This window comes from Columba livia, chromosome 6, assembly GCF_036013475.1.
Source record: "Columba livia isolate bColLiv1 breed racing homer chromosome 6, bColLiv1.pat.W.v2, whole genome shotgun sequence".
In the NCBI taxonomy this organism is placed as follows: domain Eukaryota; kingdom Metazoa; phylum Chordata; class Aves; order Columbiformes; family Columbidae; genus Columba; species Columba livia.
In genome coordinates, this window is record NC_088607.1 from 16,455,660 (window position 1) to 16,474,446 (window position 18,787).

General features: G+C 35.9%; 1 long non-coding RNA gene across 1 annotated transcript in view; it reads left to right on the forward strand.

Annotated features, from left to right (window-relative positions):
• Window positions 1–18,787, forward strand: part of LOC110362227 (uncharacterized) — a 63,867-nt gene that overhangs the window by 36,113 nt on the left and 8,967 nt on the right. The window contains exon 3 of the long non-coding RNA XR_010473475.1: window positions 15,394–15,510. This is a non-coding gene — a long non-coding RNA (uncharacterized LOC110362227). The remainder of the gene's footprint in view (window positions 1–15,393; window positions 15,511–18,787) is intronic.

The following is an 18,787-nucleotide window of genomic DNA, read 5'->3' on the forward strand; positions in this document are numbered from 1 at the left end:
ACACATGCTTCCTGGCATATAGGGGAATCAATTAATTTAGAACATCTGAGTAGCTGTCTCATTCAAATATTGTAATATTTGTGACTCAAAAGACAGTTCAATTGGCTTTTGCTCCTTAAACATGCTTCACATTAATGTTATAGTGTACAGAGCTTTTCTGTTTACTGTAGGGTCTTCAGAAAATTAAGCTATTTTTAAAAAATACTTCTATTGTTAGATGTCTGCTTTGTGTATATTCCCAGATCCAAGCTGAACTTCTTGAGAAGAGCTGAAGTTGGGCAGTGAACCTGCTTTCATTTGAGCATAATGACCTTAACACAATTGAAAGTGAATAGAAGTAAGCCTTTAAGTGGACTTTTAATAGCAGAAAGGCATTCTGCCAAGTTTAGGTAAGAAGGTTCTACGCAAATATTCCTCCATTCCCCTATAAAAACCAGTATGTATTTACCAGCAGGAACATTTCACAGAGTTTCAAACTGCAACTTGATTAGCCTTTCAGTGATAAATTTAAGCTATGAGAACTCAGGAAAATCTGCCACCTCAGCAAAGTCCTGGGTTGATTTGCTTAAAAAAAGCTTTTGCTATTCCTTTTGCTGTCATTAAGGTGAATTTAGTTAAAACACTGAAAAAATAGGACAAATTTAGGATAGCTCGAGGTCCTGTAAATCAGAACAGCAAGAGATTAGTGGGAATAAAAAACGGACTGGAAAGAGAAGTTCATTTGGTTTTGATATTTAACATGTATAAACAGAACTCTCCTTACACAAGAAGCAGGATGTCTGAGCCCCAGAACCTGCACTGTGATTTGCATTGACACTGCAGTTTAATTTGAGGATGATATAGTTTTGTTTATATTTAAATATTATGACCGTTTTTTATATTTAAATATTATAATCTTACCCTGCCTCTGTCACCACAGGGTCTTCACGTCTTTTGCTCTTTATCACTATCTTTGTTGTAAATTTTAAGGTTCATACTTAAAGATTCATGGTCTCTTTCATGCCTACCCTAATTTGATATATGTGTTGCACTATCTTTTGCTTTCCCATGACAAGAGTATGAAGAGTTTTGCACTATTTATTCAACTGTTCATTTCCTCACCAGCATGGGTCTGATACTGCAAAATGTAATTAGTAAGAGGAAGCCAGTCTGCATTACCTCCTGTGTCGAAATTATCAGTATAGATGTGCATTAATTCCAGAGAAGCTGTAGAAAAAATTGTGACATGGAGTATTTTCATAAATATTTTCACCATCAATGCTTCATGAGTGGTTTTAGTCACTGACCTACGCCTATGACAAATTTATATTTGCCCGAGATGACCAATGTATACACTGTCCATTTATATTTTCTAGAGAGAGAAAATAGTATCTTTTATAGTGTCTCTTTTATATTTATGCTAGATGTTATTTGTATAGTGTATTAATTAGAAAAACTGAAATATGTATTGTTTTACTATAAGCACTGAGTCTTGAACCAAAGTAATAGACAAAACCAGTATCTGACATACAGTCAGAAGAAAATTTTCATATTGAGACTTTACTTTTTACATCCATTGATTACAGCTTTGGTAATTTTCTTTCTTCATTGCTTAGAGACCCAAAACTCTGTAGCAATGAACTTCAGGGTTCAAAAGACACGGGCTATTTAACATTGACTGGGTGCTTAATTTTAGAGTAGATAACTCACCTCTTCCTCCAGAGTTGTTTCCTGGATACAGTCATATCTTTTACAGTGGTATAGAAGACAAACTGAAAATACAAATAAGCAAGAATGGTCATTCAAAATGTATCATCTGCATGAATTAGACAGTACAGTGTTTCTCCTTGCTCATTCCTGTACAGCATGCAATTTGTGATAATTGATGAGGAAGTCATAGAGAGACTGTAAAATCTCCTCATCCATTGCCACTCAGCTGTAACCATTCATAGGCATATTTACATAACTAAACGGACATACTAGTTGTAGTAATATTCCAGTTTCTTGTCCTTTTTTCTCCTCAGTCATTTCTGGTATCTGTTCAACCAGTCAATTCTCACTTATATTTTGGTCCAAACCAGAGACATCAGCCTAGAATGACCTACCTATTTTCACATAAATTCAGCTGTTGGCAAGGGTTGACATGGCACAATGCAGCACTGTGTACTTGCTTAGATCTCGAAAGCACTATAGCTTTACAAGATCAATGTTTTCTTAGGCTAGTTGCTTTGCTGATAAAGCAGAGTAAGTTGTCCATGGCAGAATAATGCAGCAATTCATCTCTATTGCATTTGGAACCTGAGTTAGCATGGATATATCAGCCCAATCTTGTGTTCTTCCATGTAGACTGGCTCTCCTGATGTAAATACAATTCCTGAATTTTTTTCACATTATTCTGCCATGAATGAGTGAAATCCTGGGAATGAAGAAATCAGCAGCAAAAATTCCTGGAGGTCATTGCTGTTGAGGTGTTACCACTAGATGTCAGTTTCATTTTGTTAGTGAGAAAGAATAAAGTGATATCAGGTGCCTGCCTTTTGAAGCAGAGATAGGGTCAAAAGCACAGCCTTATGTTTTTTTGTAGGGCAGCACAAAGACAACTAGTGCTTGGGTGTTATAGTCTAGGAAGCTTCTGTGTTTCTGCCTAGAAATTTGGTTTCTTAGTTTAAGCACCCAAATTAAGTGCTTCAATCAGAGCATGTAATCACTCCTGTTAGTGTGGAAACTGCAAATTAATTTTATGACTGTTTAGCTTATTCCTGGCCTGACGATTACACCAGCTATTTGTTATCTGTTCTGTTTCTCTACAGTATCTTCTATACTGTGTAAAACGTTCTTTCCCTTAATGAAAAGACCTTCACTTTTTCTGAGGTTAAAATTTCTTCACATTTAGCTGCAGGACAGTGTTTTAGCTCTCATTCAGCATCCTACAGGCTTTTCCTATAGCTTTTAAGTTTGAAGCCAACTCCTTTTTCACCTTTACCTTGGAATCTGCCTGCTGAGGTTCATACTGTGCTTGCAGCAAATTTGCATGACAGCTTTTTTCTAGGGACCTTACCTTTTCTTTTGGTACTTTAAAGAAGGCAAAAAAATAAAAATAGAGAAACCTTGTGCCAACTTAGTCTTCCTAGGGGAAAGCTTCCTTATTCCTTACAATTACTGGTGACTGGATGTTCCTGTAACACAAATTTCTTCTAGCTTTTACTTTCATTCATTGTTTATGTACCTCATTCTCCTAGCCCAGGAAATAGGTTGCAGAAAAAAACCATTACACACCTCATGCCAGCATCCTGCACTGCTGATCACCTCCCTGAGGTAATTGAGATGGACAGAACATATCCCATGGTGAAAACAGAGGAAGTTGAGACTTGCAAGGGGAATTTGGCTTGAGCTGAGCCTGGGGAAGGGGGAAGAAAAATGTTTCTGTAAGTTTTTGTTTAATTACTTATGTTTTCTTTTTTTCCAAGTACCTGAATCAGTGATTAGAAGTTTGTATTAACTGGCAATAAATTAAATTAAGTTAAACCAAATTCCCTGAGTGTTACAACTGCTTTGACTCTGGCAGTACGTAATTTCTTCAGATCTGGAGGCAAAGTCCACAAGGAAACTTGGGCTCCTAAGTTCTGCTGTACTTTGTTTTTGCTGCCTAGTTTGTCTAGGACATCCCAGTGGTATAGAGTTGGAGACAGCTGTAAAAGTTATTTCTTGGACACTCACCTGGGAATAACTCCTATTTAGCTTACATCCTTGGGCTAACCCAAACCTCTGTCCTCTTGACAGGTGACAGAACTAAGAGTTTCAAATATCTTCATGTGTGCCTAGTTGTACTCTTAGGAATTGCCTCAGATGAACTCTCGTTCTATAAGTGTATTATGAAATTTTAATCACCAGACAATAATTTTCTGCCTTGAATCCTAATTCTCCACTGGTTTGCACCTCATGTATTAATTTGCATATATGCAGAGTGAAATTAGGTGTTAAATAAAACCAGTCTGGTGTGGTAACTATTGGCATACCCTTTGAACAGGTGTAAATTATTATGATGAAATGTAAAGGAGTAGAGAATTTAATCCTTTGTGCCAAATTGAGTGATTTGGTCTGATTGCTTTCCCATTATATGGAAAATATAAAACATCTTTTTGCCTGTCTTAATAACTATTAAAACTTCTATATGTTTCACCAGATGATACCAGCCAATAATCAACAGTTAGGGCCTGAAATTGTCATCTTTTTCTTTCTTAAGATATTAACAAGCAACAAAGCAATAGTTCTTCAAATAAAATATTTTAATTTAAATAATGACATTTCAGTGTAAGCACCAAAATTTTTGTCAAAATAACTTTTTGCTGAGACAATGACCATTGATTACTAAGTGGGAGTGGTATCCTATGGCTTCCAAAACTAATATTGATTGTATTCTGATGAGTAAATTGCACTAAAAAGCAATTATTATATGTACTGTTTTTCATGTAACGTTTACTATCAGTTTAGAAATCAATACTTAGTGCAAGTAAGTATTCACAGAATCTTGGAAATATTGGTTGAAAGAGACTTTTAAGTGTCATCTAGTCCAACCTCCTGCTTAAAACCAGACTATTGCCAACACTAGATAGCAAGCTATGGCTTCTTAATGTGAAGAAATGGCATATAAGATGAGGAAACAAGACTAGCTGCCAAAGGAAGATGCTATAAAAGCATTGATTGAGCATTTAGGTGTGAGATCTCTAAGGCCAAGCTTAGCTGGAGCTACCAGTATGCCAGTAACAGAAGGAAAACATAGATCTGCCAATTAGAGTGTCTAATCCTTTATTATGCTATTTGTGAAGCTTTTCATATGCCTGCAGTTGACTAAGCCATGGCATAAGCATTCTTGATGGTTAGATTTACAATGCAGAATTGCATTAATTAAGCACATATAACTACATTATTTTATCTAGTTGTTTCACAACATGCTTTAATTGACAATATTGAGTTCTGTGAATGTCAGTAGGACAAGAAATAGATTTTGAAAGTTCTTCTCTTCCCTATTCCTCCTTTGGGACTAATTATACCTCAAGATGTAATAGCACTCTACATCAGAGAGGAAAAAGTAACTTGTTATCATTGTGGCAGGTACTGCAGTTATAAAAGTTGTATGTTTCTTGTTGATGCTAGGCCAGCCATAGCTCATGAAACTTCAGCTGGTTATGGCTAAGTTAGTGGAACTATGCAAATTTCATTCAGGTGAGGATCTGACCCTCAGAAAAATCAACATAAAATAAGCCTGAAGTTGCTAGGTGATAATGCATTAACATATTTTTATTTGGGCTTTTGGATATTTTCTCATTAAAAGAATTAAATCAAAACAAAGTAATTCTGATGTTTACAAAGCACTTAGCATTCAATAGGATTGCTTCAGTAACTTGATTTTTCCCCATTGTTTCAACTTCTCTGATTATATTTTTTTCCTTTTGTCTGTCAGTGAAAGTCCTTTCCCATCCTTAAAAACGAAGGTACCCAAACATCCTGTTTGATACGCAGACCACATTTTCTTCCTCAGTGTATTCTGTGCCAGAAGAAAACGAGGAAGCAAATTATTTTGGAATTTAGAAAGAAGGCATCTCTCTCTCTGGCATTATGCTGAATGCTGCATTACAATTCCTTTGTTCCTTTGCTTCATTTACTTGGAAAAGTTTGAATTTCCCAATGATGTCAGTATCAGCAAACATGTTCAATTATTCTTAGAAAGGAACCCAAATAGAGATTCTCAAGTAGCTACAGTTGTTTGTTGTGAGATAATTTCCATTATTGTAGCTCCAGCCTATAGGAAATGAATTTCAGCAGTTTCTGCATGCACACATGATCTTGCTCTTCTTTGTTCTTGTGTTTGCTCATGCTCTTTGCCTGCTACTCACACACTATTAGCCTTAATTTAGATAAAATAAATGAAAGCTCTGAAAAATGATGACACAAGGTGTGGCTGACACGCCAGAAGGCTGTGCTGCCATCCAGCGGGACCTGGACAGGCTGAAGAGTTGGGCGGGGAATAACCTAATGAAATTTAACAAGGGAAAGTGTAGAGTCCTGCATCTGGGCAGCAACAACCCCAGGTTCCAGTATAGGTTGTGAAATTACATATTAGAGAGCAGTGTAGAGGAAAGGGACCTGGGGGTCCTGGTGGACAACAGGATGACCATGAGCCAGCACTGTGCCCTTGTGGCCAGGAAGGCCAATGGCATCCTGGGGTGTATTGGAAGGGGGGTGGCTAGTAGATCAAGAGAGGTTCTCCTTTCCCTCTACTCCGCCCTGGTGAGACCACATCTGGAATATTGTGTCCAGTTCTGGGCCCCTCAGTTCAAGAAGGACAGGGAACTGCTGGAGAGGGTCCAGCATAGGGCAACGAAGATGATTAAGGGAGTGAAGCACCTCCCTTACGAAGAAAGGCTGAGGGAGCTGGGTCTCTTTAGTTTGGAGAAGAGGAGACTAAGGGGGGACCTCATTAATGTTTATAAATATATAAAGGGTGAGTGCCATGAGGATGGAGCCAGGCTCTTCTCGGTGGCAAACAATGATAGGACAAGGGGTAATGGGATCAAGCTGGAACACAAGAGGTTCCGCTTACATTTGAGAAAAAACTTCTTCTCAGTGAGGGTGACAGACACTGGAACAGGCTGCCCAGGGAGGTTGTGGAGTCTCCTTCTCTGGAGACATTCAAAACCTGCCTGGACACGTTCCTGTGCGACCTCACCTAGACGTTCCTGCTCCAGCAGGGGGATTGGACTAGATGATCTTTTGAGGTCCCTTCCAATCCCAAACATACTGTGATACTGTGATACTGTGAAATAAATTACAGAAACTGGAACATGCATCTGACAACAAGAACGGGTTTTCTAATTGATTATATCTGTATTAAGAAACAAGATGCCTTGTCTGTTTTTAGGTTTTGTGGTGTGACGATTTAGTGCTTATAGTTATTTATAAAATATTGCTTCAAGTAATGTGTATAAAGTGCTTTAGATGAATGCCCCATGTTTCCATCTCTGACAGTGTTCTACAGCCAATGACTTAATTATGTCTGTTGGTTAGGGCTTATTTCTATATTCTATATTTTGAGTCTATGACTGAAATAGGGGCATGATTTCTCGTCCATGCATCATGACAGTCAAATATATTTTCAAAGCTTACAGTTCATTTTCTAGTTTGTCCTAAAAGTGAAAGGTCAACAATATTCTAGTTGAAGAAAAATCAAAGAAGTCATGAATGAACATTCTTTTGATCTTGCAGCAAGGAAAGAAAAATAATTGGTAGAGCTACCAAAGGTGGACATAGAAAGGAAATACCACTAGAAAAAGCCAACTGAACCACTTCAGCCAAACACTTGGCCAGTTACTCGTAAGACTAAGCTGCTAGCAATAGTTTGAAGTCTTCAAAGGGATAATGGCCTGAGCTTTACAGATGCCTGAATTTACAGTGTTTTACTAAAAGGAAATATTTTAAAAATGAAAATATAAAGTACTTAGAATGTTAGGACTGCAAGACTATTCCTGTTAAAACTCATGCATTTTACTGTGACATTCAGTGAAAACAATATCAAGCATTTATGTTGTCCCTGGTGATTATTAAGTTGCTAGTACTGTAACCCTGGTTAAATTAATCCTGACAATGCCTACAATCCTAGTGCTTATGTTGTTCCAAACTACTTTCAATGTGAATAGATGATAGAGGCAAAAAATGCATAAATATTTAAGGGACAAATACTTTTAAAAAACGTGTATTATACCCAGTACCATAAATCACAGATTAAACAGAGCAGGTTTTCTGTCTGTCATCTAAAAGTAGTTTATTAGTTCCAGAGTCTGCCATGACTAAGAGCTGTCATTCCTCATCAAGTCCAGTTCTGAAATCCAAAGCTCAGACAGGACAAGATGACTGTCTTGTTAAAAGAGTCCCTGAGGGCATTTGAATGATCATCAGACTCTGAAGGGCAGCCTAGTTCTTCTAGACGAGTAGCTTCCTTAAGGCCTACTTTTCCAGGAATTAGCACTGATCTGCTTACTGTGGGCTCCACAGCAGATAAAAACATCTTTCCAAGAGTCAATCAGAGCTTTTAAATAAAAACGTGACAACATAACTTAGAGGAACTCTTGGCAGAACTTGACAGCTTGGTGTTATTTGAGTATTTCAATGAAGATACTGGTTGACATGCAAGCAGAGTAGAAACTGCTGCCAATACAATGTTTGGACAAAACTCTTGTAGGTATATTTGCAAGGCCATCTTCAGAGTAGGTAATTTTTTCAAACATATTTAGACTGGGGGAAAAATAAAAAACAAAAGGAATGTGGAAGACTTTTAGCCTTCAAAAAATTCATATAGGACATTGGGAGAGCAAGAGAAATAATGGAAACAGACACTTCGACTGATAGGGCAATAGTTGGTGAGGTTTTGTTTTTGTTTGTTTGTTTGTTTGCTACTTGAGTACACAAGGCTCACTTGGTAATACTGTCTCTCTTTGTTTCTTCATCTGGTCATTGCACCCATAATAACATTTGAAATGACAGCTATTCTCAAGTGAATAAAGTCAATAGATGCTCAAAATATTTATCCATTAACTAGTTCTAAACAGGTTATCATATTTTTATAGCCTTAATACAAGCTTATCAGAAGCTACAGCTGTTATTTGTCTAGAATATAGAATCATAGAATAGCCCAGGTTGGACAGAACCCTGAAAGATCATCTGGTCCAACCTTTAGTGGAAAAGGGAGCCTAGATGAAATTATCTAGCACCCTGTCTACCTGCATCTTGAAAACCTCCAGCGACTGGGACTCTAGCCTGTCACTGAGGAAGTTGTTACAGTGAATTATTGTTCTCACTGTATTAACCTGTGAAATTTCTTTTGATTATTAATAATCTGCCTTACATACCATGAAGCTCTTTCAGGGTATTAGATGAATTCCTTCCCTCTAGTTAAAGTCTGACTAGCTAAGCCTAATTATTCCAGTTATTACAAAGTTTAATAAACCTGATAAATCCAAAAGCATCTATATTTCATCTAATACCTTTCAATTCTGGAAATCAGAAAAAGAGATTCATTTAATGAGTTGGAAGGCTTCTAGGTTTAATTATTCTGGAGAGAGGCTTGAGGAAAGCACAGAGGACTTGAAATTAAGACATGCAAAAATAAAATTTAATATAAAGGCATTTGTTCATAATACAGTTGTGTTTGCACAGTAGGAATAGCTTATTAGGAAGATGTCATAATGACTGTTTCCAGCAAGTGTGGAGTAATTGGCTTGAGTAGCCACTTGATGTCATCCTGGTGCTACAAAATTTGTCTAAAAAAAATTTAAAAAACCTTTGATTAAAAGAGAATGATTGCTTTGGTGAACTTGGCTTATCTATATTCGTAAAGTTTTTTTCAGTTATCTGAAAACATTTTTTTTTTCTTTCCTGTAGTCATGCAGAATGTTATAAGAAGCTTTCTGATGGAATGCTTAGTCTCTTCTTTTTTCTTTGTCTTGAAATAGCTGCAAATTTTTCAAGAAAATGTGACTCAGACATATCTCTCATGTAACTAGATTGATATCAACAGTTACGTTAATTTGGCCCAAATACTCTATCGATGTTATATGAAAAAGGTGTAGGAGCTTAATTTATGGTTTTACTTCCAGGATCATTCAGTTGTGTTATGCTGCCTCTGTCCTTTTTTTCTGACCAATAATAAAACTTTATGAAGAGAGTTTTTCTCCAGGAAAAGTTGTTTCTTAATGTTTTCTTCCTGACATCCAACTTGATATAAAGGACTAAAAAGTCTCATTGTGCATTTCTTTGGCAGAGGAGAGGGCGGAGAGAGTGGAAAGGATGTCTGTCTCTTAGACAATCTTTGTAGGATTCAGAACAAAATTTCATATAGGCTTTGTGGGATTTAATTTTCTCTGATACTTTTGCCAGAGTAAAATATCCCTGATCTCTTGAAGTATCTTGCTCCTACCACTCTTCCCCATTCTACCTAGGCAGATTCCCTAGATCAACTAATTTTCTACTGTTATTTTAATTTCCTATGACTTGTTATTTTCTCTTAACTCATTCTGTTCTTTATACTTGCTCTTGATTCTGTGACTGTTAGGCTTGTATTTTCCATCAATTTGAAATATTTTCCCATGTTACTCCCCTGGAGTTGTAAAATATTTGCTTTGGCAGACTGACACATTTTTTCATGACTACATTATATTTACAAGACATTGTAAGTTTGTGTTGTCATTTGAAACTTTCACAAATTCTACCTCATATTATTGTGTAATCTAGGAGATCGTTTATCGTCTATAAACTGATACAAGAACATCCTGTTTCTTAAGTTGAAGGAATGAACAAGTGCACAGGCTCACTGGCAATCTGAGAAAGCCCATGTAAGAAATTGCTACTCTTATTTCTGCACGTTTGTGATCCCAGTGCCTTCTTTGACAGCTGCCTAAGAAAGATAAAGCTGAGACCAAAAGAGTCCAGATAGGTGTTAAGGAAATTATTAAAGGTAGAGTAGTACTTCTACAGAAAGAGAGAGAGATTGAAAAGAATCAGGATAATTCAGTTTGACTAAGGTTGAATAATAGGGATTTGATTAAGGTGAGAAGATTAGTAAGACATGACTACTATCTTCTTTTTAGCCCTATCTCAAAGTATGAAGTAAGGAGATAAAGTGAAACTAAAGGACAAAGGAACGTGGGGTTTTTGTGGGTTTGTTGGTTGTTTGTTTGTTTGTTTTTTTTTTGTGGAGTATAATCATGCATTGGCATTTGCTGTTTCAGGAGGTCACTGAGAGAAGTCAGGAGCTGACTGTAGCCAGCTTTTAAGGGTTCACTAACAACAATTAGTAGAAAATTCTTCCTTTGAGTACTTTCCAGAACACTACTAAATCAATCAGATACGAGTTCAAGAACAAGCACCTACCGTATAACGGCAAATAAAAAATAGGAGGTTTATGAATTTAAGAGAACAACTCTACTTGAACTCCCACAATTATTTATGGCCACAACAGCTTTTTTGGTTGCCAGAGTGGTTATGAATACAGTTGCATCCAGGTTTACAGATAAATACTTTTCATTTTCTCTTGTCATTGACAGCAATTTGGGTAAGATTCTTCTGTCCAAACTTGAATGCTTGCACTGTAAATATTTGCAAATGTTAGCTCTTTGGAAGATTTCAGTGAATGGAAATAGATACTTTTAGGGCATACTTTGTCTTATCTTGCATAGATGTCTAAAATAGATCAGATAAACTGTGTTCTACAAGTGAGTATTTCTTCCCCTGCTGCATATTACTTCTTACTGAACAAATCTATACAATAAGTTTGCATGCAGGTAGCTACAATGTAAGCAACTTAAGTGGGATGAATCTCATATTGATCATTGCTCACAACTGTATTTTGTAGTTGCAGTCTTGCAAAATGTTGAGATTATCGACAGCATCTTCTGCTTCTAGGTGGTGTCTTCATTCCATAAATTCTTCTACATTCACTCCTGCAAAAGTGCTATTACAACATCATATAGCTTTTATTATCCTCAGTGATGGTTTTCATCAGATATTTATGGACCAGCCTTATGTTTATATTACAGTTATAACATGAGACTATTTTGGATCTGCTAAAACCATTGTGCACAAAAGCTGGCTGGTTTGTATTTTTCAAAATTCAGACAATATGTTTAACTGACATAAAGTCTTACTGCCTTTCCAATTGCTGTTAATCCACATGGAGTTCTCATCTATCTAATGACAGTTTGCATACTCTAACTGGATTTTGTAAAATATACCTCTGTTCCTGCAGAAAATACCTTGTGTCTTAAGATTTAATCTCATTTATGTAATAGCTCTTTTCTGTCAGGGAAAACTTAGAAAAGGTGTAGATGCAGTTTGACAATATGTATTTCACTTGAATGTAAGTGCAGATGAGAGCCTGGCTTCTAACAGAGGCAGATGGCCAGCTACCAAAAGCAGTTTTAGTATCACTTTGATCATATCAGTTCAGACGTGTGGTTACTTATCTGCTCACTTTAGGTCTTGTGTGTGCCTGATTGCCTTACAATCTTGAATGATTCATCTTCACTACACTTCTATGAAACAGGAACACTGCATTTCCTAAGGGGGGCAACCTGTAGTTGTTCCATAGTGCCTTATGCATGCTGGAAGGAGAGTGTTTACTTAGGGCACTATTCTATCCTTCTGATTGATGTCCTACAGAAAAGCTCTGGGATTCAGGGAGGCTTAAGTGACTTGTCCAAGACTGCACAGAAAACAGAAATCTTGCTATATCAACACTGTTAATACTGTTAGAGCTAAATGGTTCTTAGCCATGTGTAGACAGTTATTAATCTCTTACTGCAAGATTTTGACAGCATTGATGAATCTTAAATTTAACCTTTTTCTGCACTTCAGTTGTTCAGAATACTTTCCATCTATCAAGCAAAAAAAGTTTTAATATTTGGAATACGTAAACTTAGCTAATTTAAGCGTTTAGTTTACTTTAAATAGTTGCAGTTGAGATGTCCTGGATTAACAAAAATTTGAAATAAGATTTTCTTAGTTCATACAAAGGAGAATAAAAGCAGAGAAATGACAAATTGATGTATGAGAAGCAATATATGAGATGTGACTGATAAATTGTCTTCTGATATGTTAATGAATTCCAGATAGAGAAGTTGGCAATACGATGATTTATCAAGATTTTAATAAAGTAAATTAAAAATTGAAAGGTGATCTGAATGAAAGAATCCCCAGGAATCTTTTGAAAAAGTAATTAGGATTTTGAACATTTAAAGAGGCTTTTTATAGACATAGACTCTGATATTCGCTTATGCACACACTTGAATTTTAAATAGACATCTGAAAAATCTACTGAGCCTACAGTCAGTACCAGTTCTCCTTATACGTACATAGAAATAACAAATTTTAAAATACGTATTTAGAAATACACACTGCACTCTTACGCGAACTAAAAAAATCCATGTTTAGTGCCAGGCTCTTTTCAGGCACACAGAAAATCCTCAATGCCTGTTTGACACTGATGAGTAAGGATAATACACAGATAGACACAAAAATACTTGAATAAATTAGATATTTGTGATTAAAACTTAGCTTTAGTCAAAAGCAAACAGGTAGTATTTCTTTAAGAAAAACTAATTCTGAAGTGCTGTTTTTTCTTTTTTGCTTTCCCACAAGAAACACAAGCAACTACTTCTAGAAAAATAAGAAACTATTGCTGTGGCAGGAAAAAAAAGGTAATTGTAGCTGTCAGCTCAGGCTGCCAGTCATTCCAATTAACTGGGTGAAACTTACACAGCTAAGATGTATCTTTAAAATCCAAGAAGAGCCACCATGGCATTAGTTTGTCTGAAAAATTGGCTCAGCATCTCATTCAACAGGTTTGTTAATGTTCGTATTGTCGTTTTCTATCATTAGAAGCACATTATATAAAATAAGTTTAATTGAGAGGTAAAAAAACATGGTTCTAAAACCATGAGTATTGTAGTTACACTACAATGAGTATTCAAACAACATGGATTAATCTTGAGAGGAAAAAAATCATCTGATATATCTAAAAATAACAATGTAGTGGATGAGATTCAGTACACTCAAATTATTTACGTAAAGTACATGAGAAAGAGTACCCCACTTTATTTATGTTCTCCTTATATCAAATTTTTTTCTTTACTGTTTAACATATTATTTCTTTTCTCTTCTGAAATAAAGATCTATTTAGCATTTGCTGATACCCACCCAGCAGCTAAGTAGATCTGCATCTTGCCACAATACATTTTAACTTTTTCCACATGAAATAGGGGCACTGTTTTATATGCCCCATGTATGATGGGAATGCTTTTAATATTGACTTCTACTGTGCGGTTTTAAATTCTCTCAGTACAGAAGCTCTCTTGAATGTCTGCTTTTGAAGTAAAGAATGTCCTTTTTTATCTCCCTTCTCAGGTGTTCACAATAGTTTGTTTCCCCCACCCTTATAATTGAAACACCTGAATGCATTGCTTTTAAGAAGTTTGAAGATAATTTATTTTCTATTCCATTTTTCTTTGTCAAGGTTTATCAGTAGACCAGACTGATAAACCACCACTGATACACCACTACAGAGAACAGGCTACCTGTCCATGGGGATGTTTTGCCTGCAGCAGATGTGTAGCCACAGTGTGGCTGTGCTCCATTTGCACAGTTCAGGGAACTGCTTAGGGAATTATACAGTCTTTGAGACTATGTATTGATTGGTGCAAGATTACGTATGGAAAGGATGCTAACAGTGGTTCATGTCAATAGAGGCAAAGGGAGTGTGGCTTTTTTATGGTTTATTTTCATTTAAAATTCTGTAGCATCACAAATTGTCCCAACAGCACGTGCCTTTTTGCAAAATTTTCCCTGGTTAAACATGCATCCAACTTAAATACTGCTGAAGGAAGGCATAGTAAATTCACAGCTGGCCAGTAGTCCTGGAGCTTTGAAGAGAAAACTGCTCCTCCTTCTTCATAAATAGCTTTGGAACAATTTAGTTTCTTTTCAGTTATTTGGTCACAGTGATTGAGGTATGGATAAACTGAAATAGACATGAATTGGATGGAGATTAGGATCTACCAGCATATACACTGCTGGCTTCCAAAGACTAGAAGAAGAGTTCACATTGTAATTTTTTACAAAGTGCCAGAGCACAGCTATTCGGTTGAGGACAAACTAAAAGATTATTGTAAAATAGTTGCTTTCCAGCACTTATAAAAAAATAAATCTTCCATTTGTTAATGGGTTTGTAAATGCACACTTGATGTATTTCCCATCCATGACAGACTTACTAACCTTTAGATATAGTTCGTCAAGAAAACACAATCATATTAGCTATCAAATCAGACATTTGTTAAATTTTGTAATTTATATTTCATTCTCATAGGCAGAATGCCTGACAGTATTGAAGCATGAATATAGCTCTACTCTGATTTTAGTGCTTTTTGCATAAACATGTAGGAAAGCTTAATGACTGTGTCATAGCAAAATCCAAATACAATATAGATAATCTAAGTGATCTAAAAAACACTATAGTGGAAAGATTAAAAATCTGGAGTTTCTGTTTAAAACATGTTGCACAAAACTTTTTAAAGAATAGCATGTCCCATTATAAGGAAAAAAAATAATATAAAGAATATGTATCACTGATTATTATCAACAAAAGGATATATCCCCTAGATTAACAATACTCTTTCATACAGATCGATCTAAATGTTACAAGTTCCTACTATGTGCCAGATTCAGATTGAAGTAGCAGAGGAATTTGGCTTTGAATTATGCCATTTAGCATAAAATTAAATGAGGATCTGATCAGCAGAGGTTGTCCCCTGTGATTTATAACTGTTTACCTTACCACATTTTTGCACCATCTTCTCTCTGATGTTGCAGATCCAGATAGTGCTGGGGATCCAGATAGTTCTCCAGCTAATTAGCTAAGAAGAGAAAGCATGTGATGAATCTCTCTCCAACTTTGCCAGCTCCCATATCTGAAGTGCAAGTCTCAAGGTAATTGCTCTTTTTTCTCCAAAAGTTTCAGCTATTGGAAATTTGGGAATATATTAGTGAGAGTATCTTGGCTTATTATTTTTAATTAAAGAAAATGCCTATGTGTTCTGGTTGTAGAGAAAAGCGTGGATATATGACATCAGAACATGTGAAGGCTTAAAAATGGAAGGTAAAATTAAACTGAATAGCATAAAGAAACTTGTGATTTCTCTTTCAGTCTTGCAGTTCTTTGGAACTGGCTTATTTTTCAAAGTCACCTGGGACAGCAGATGGTGCCAACATGCTTTTGAACCTTGTTATTTTATTGCCTGTTTTTGCCTAGCATTGTATTTCACAAGGGTCTGGTTTGGCTTCTAAACTTATGTGAAAAGCACAATCTGAATTATCAAGTTTGAGAGCAAGATGGCCTGAGATATCATTAGCATAATCTATATCTAGTTGCAACTAAAACATGCAATTGTTTTCCATCTACATGACTGAAGTACATGATAAAATGATGAGATTAGTTAAGACAGTATCCCTGCAGATTTAATTTATCATGAGTGGTTCAGGCAGGAGGTCTGAAGAAAGTGTTGTTTCCCTAGGCCTTTTGAATTGTGATGAGGTACTATTCCTGCAGGGCAGCAGGTTGTGCAGTCTACATGCTGTTATTGACCAGAGGCTGCAATTCAAGGACCTGAAGCCACTGTTAACTTTATTGCGATGTAAATGAGATCAAGCTCTGTTTGAACTCCTGATAATAATCATGATGCATATCTCTGTGAAATGGCAGCCAAAGAAATACATGTAGTACATTGGGCAAGTTGCATAAATGATCTGTTGCCTGAAGCTGGTGCATAAATGTAGTTGTGTGTTATTGTTGCAAGGAGAGATACAGAAGGGAACATGACTCTTTCACAGTGTTTTGCTATCTGTCTCAGCTGCCCGGTAGCCCGAGCTTTAAGATTTTTCATGTTAATATGTAAAGTCCCAAGAGGATTGCATCCCAAGGGCATTTTTAAGCTTCTGGTTGCCCTGTATTCCATTTAAATCTTGATGGTTAGGAGAGAGAGATTTTAGGCTTGAGGGCTTTCTGAAATGATGGAGTAAGCTGAGAGTGTACCGCACCTTTTCCTCCGGAGTACTGGGTATGGAGAATGTTTTCTCTACGGAGCTCAAATGTGTCAGAAATTTAGTATCTTTAAAAATATGCTTTCTACCTATAACTGGAAAGCTTTGTGCAACAATACTTTTAGTTGTAGTTATTTCACTGTCAGTGCTTATGATTTAAAGTAGCACACTAAGGAAGAAAGACTGTGGAAATGTTCTAATCTTATTAAAGAGTCATCATTCTTTGCCTTGGACATTGCTTATAAAAAAGTAGTAATTTGGCTTTTTCAGCTTCCTTCCAAGTGTTTTTGACAATCTTTGAGAGGCTAACAGCCTTGCTTATTTTAAATCATAAGATATTAAATACTTTAAGAGAGATATGATTTTTACGCTCTTCACTTGTAAAATGCACAAAGGCCAATCTACTCAACATGCTGAGACTCTTTTGCTAAAGGTATCTTTATTAGTCTATCTGCACTTCATCTACCTGTCATGACTACAAGATGAGTAAATGCGACTTCATCCTCACATGTAGTGAAATTCTGACAGGTTTACTTACCTTGAGTAGGATATAACTGTATCAGAGCTCCTATTGAAGACACAGGTAGTGTGAATAAAATATCAGAATACAGCACATTGAAATCAATAGTCCGGATCTGTGGCCTTAGCTCAAGCATCATGTCTGTTACTGGTAGGAGGTTTTTTTCTGGTCAAAGGCTACAGAATCAGTCTCCCATTTGTTTTGTTTATTTTGATCTTCCTATCATAAAGGTACTCTAAATGTTAAAATGTTTATTGAGACTTTTCTATTGGTCTTACTTTTGGCATTGGTCAGATATAGTCTTACAACATTTTTCAACCTGTACTACATTTAAGTCAATTATGTAAAGTCTGGCAGTTCTTGCCCAGCCTATTACCACTTAAAAAAATGTTGCTGCACTGTCATTCCTCGATATTCAAAACAATCTAAATGATCATCAGTGAACAACAAAGAAATGGTCTATGAATACAACTTTGAATCAGCAACAATAAAAAGATCTTTTGGTAGTTCAGATAAAATTCTTTCTAAAGTAAGACAAAATTCATTAAAGTAATTTATTTGTGTTACTCTTAGTATTTAAAATACTATATTTATTTTTATGAACTGGTGGCTTAAGCAGCTCTGAAGGCATGTTGGAAAGTGTTAGAATATATTCTATCATTTGGCTCAGCTTTAGGCAATTATATATGTAAACATAATTATGATGGCACTCTTTTTGAAACATATTGGTCTCAAGTTTGTGATGACTGAATTTGTAATGTGTTTTCCTGACACCTTTTTAAATTGAATTAATCCAATATTAATTTCTTTTAGATGTGCCAGAAGCATCATCCTATTACTAATAAGTTAAAATAGACAGCAGGAAATGCAGGTCCCTTCCTAGCATTGCCAGAATGCATCTCTGTGTGTATCCAGCAATCTGGGTGATATGTTGACAGAATGAGGCCAGGGATGCAAATAAAGGAATTTTTCCTCTTCTGTCTTTGCAGTAAATATACTCATTTATATATGAAGTTAGAGAATACAGTTTATTGTTTGTCATTAGCTAACTCACTGACTAGAATTCCCACAGAAAAATCAAATTAAGAGAGAAATAGCTTCTATGTTAGTATTTCTATCAAATGTTTAATTTGTGTGTTAAGTGATAAGAGTATTTATGTTTCAGAAAGTACAGTTATTCCATTTTGCTTATCAGCCAGCTAAAACCGAAGTAACATTCTCTACATATATACATTTCAGGCTAGATCCTTAGCTACAAATTAGAGTATTTTCACTGCAGTCACTGTAGCTGACTGAAGTCAGTTTTACCTTACATCAGTGAAGTATGTGAATCCAAATGCTTCTGTTAAATATAAAATAAATACTTTCTAAAAATGGAAGGTGAATTTTTTCCTGTCCTCCAAAACACAGCCTCAATCATTATCCTTGCTATGTGTGTTAGGATTAGCTATTTTGTCTTAATTGCTTGCAACTCTGTACTCTGATCCTCTGACGTACTAACACAGCACAGAGACAAAATTTACTTATTTTTGAAAGCCATAGTATATGTTTCAGCTTTTAATTTTCTCAAATCAGGAAAACTCAATTTAAGATCAAAACTATTTATTCCATGAAAAAGGCAGAATTCATTAATAGATGAAAAACCAA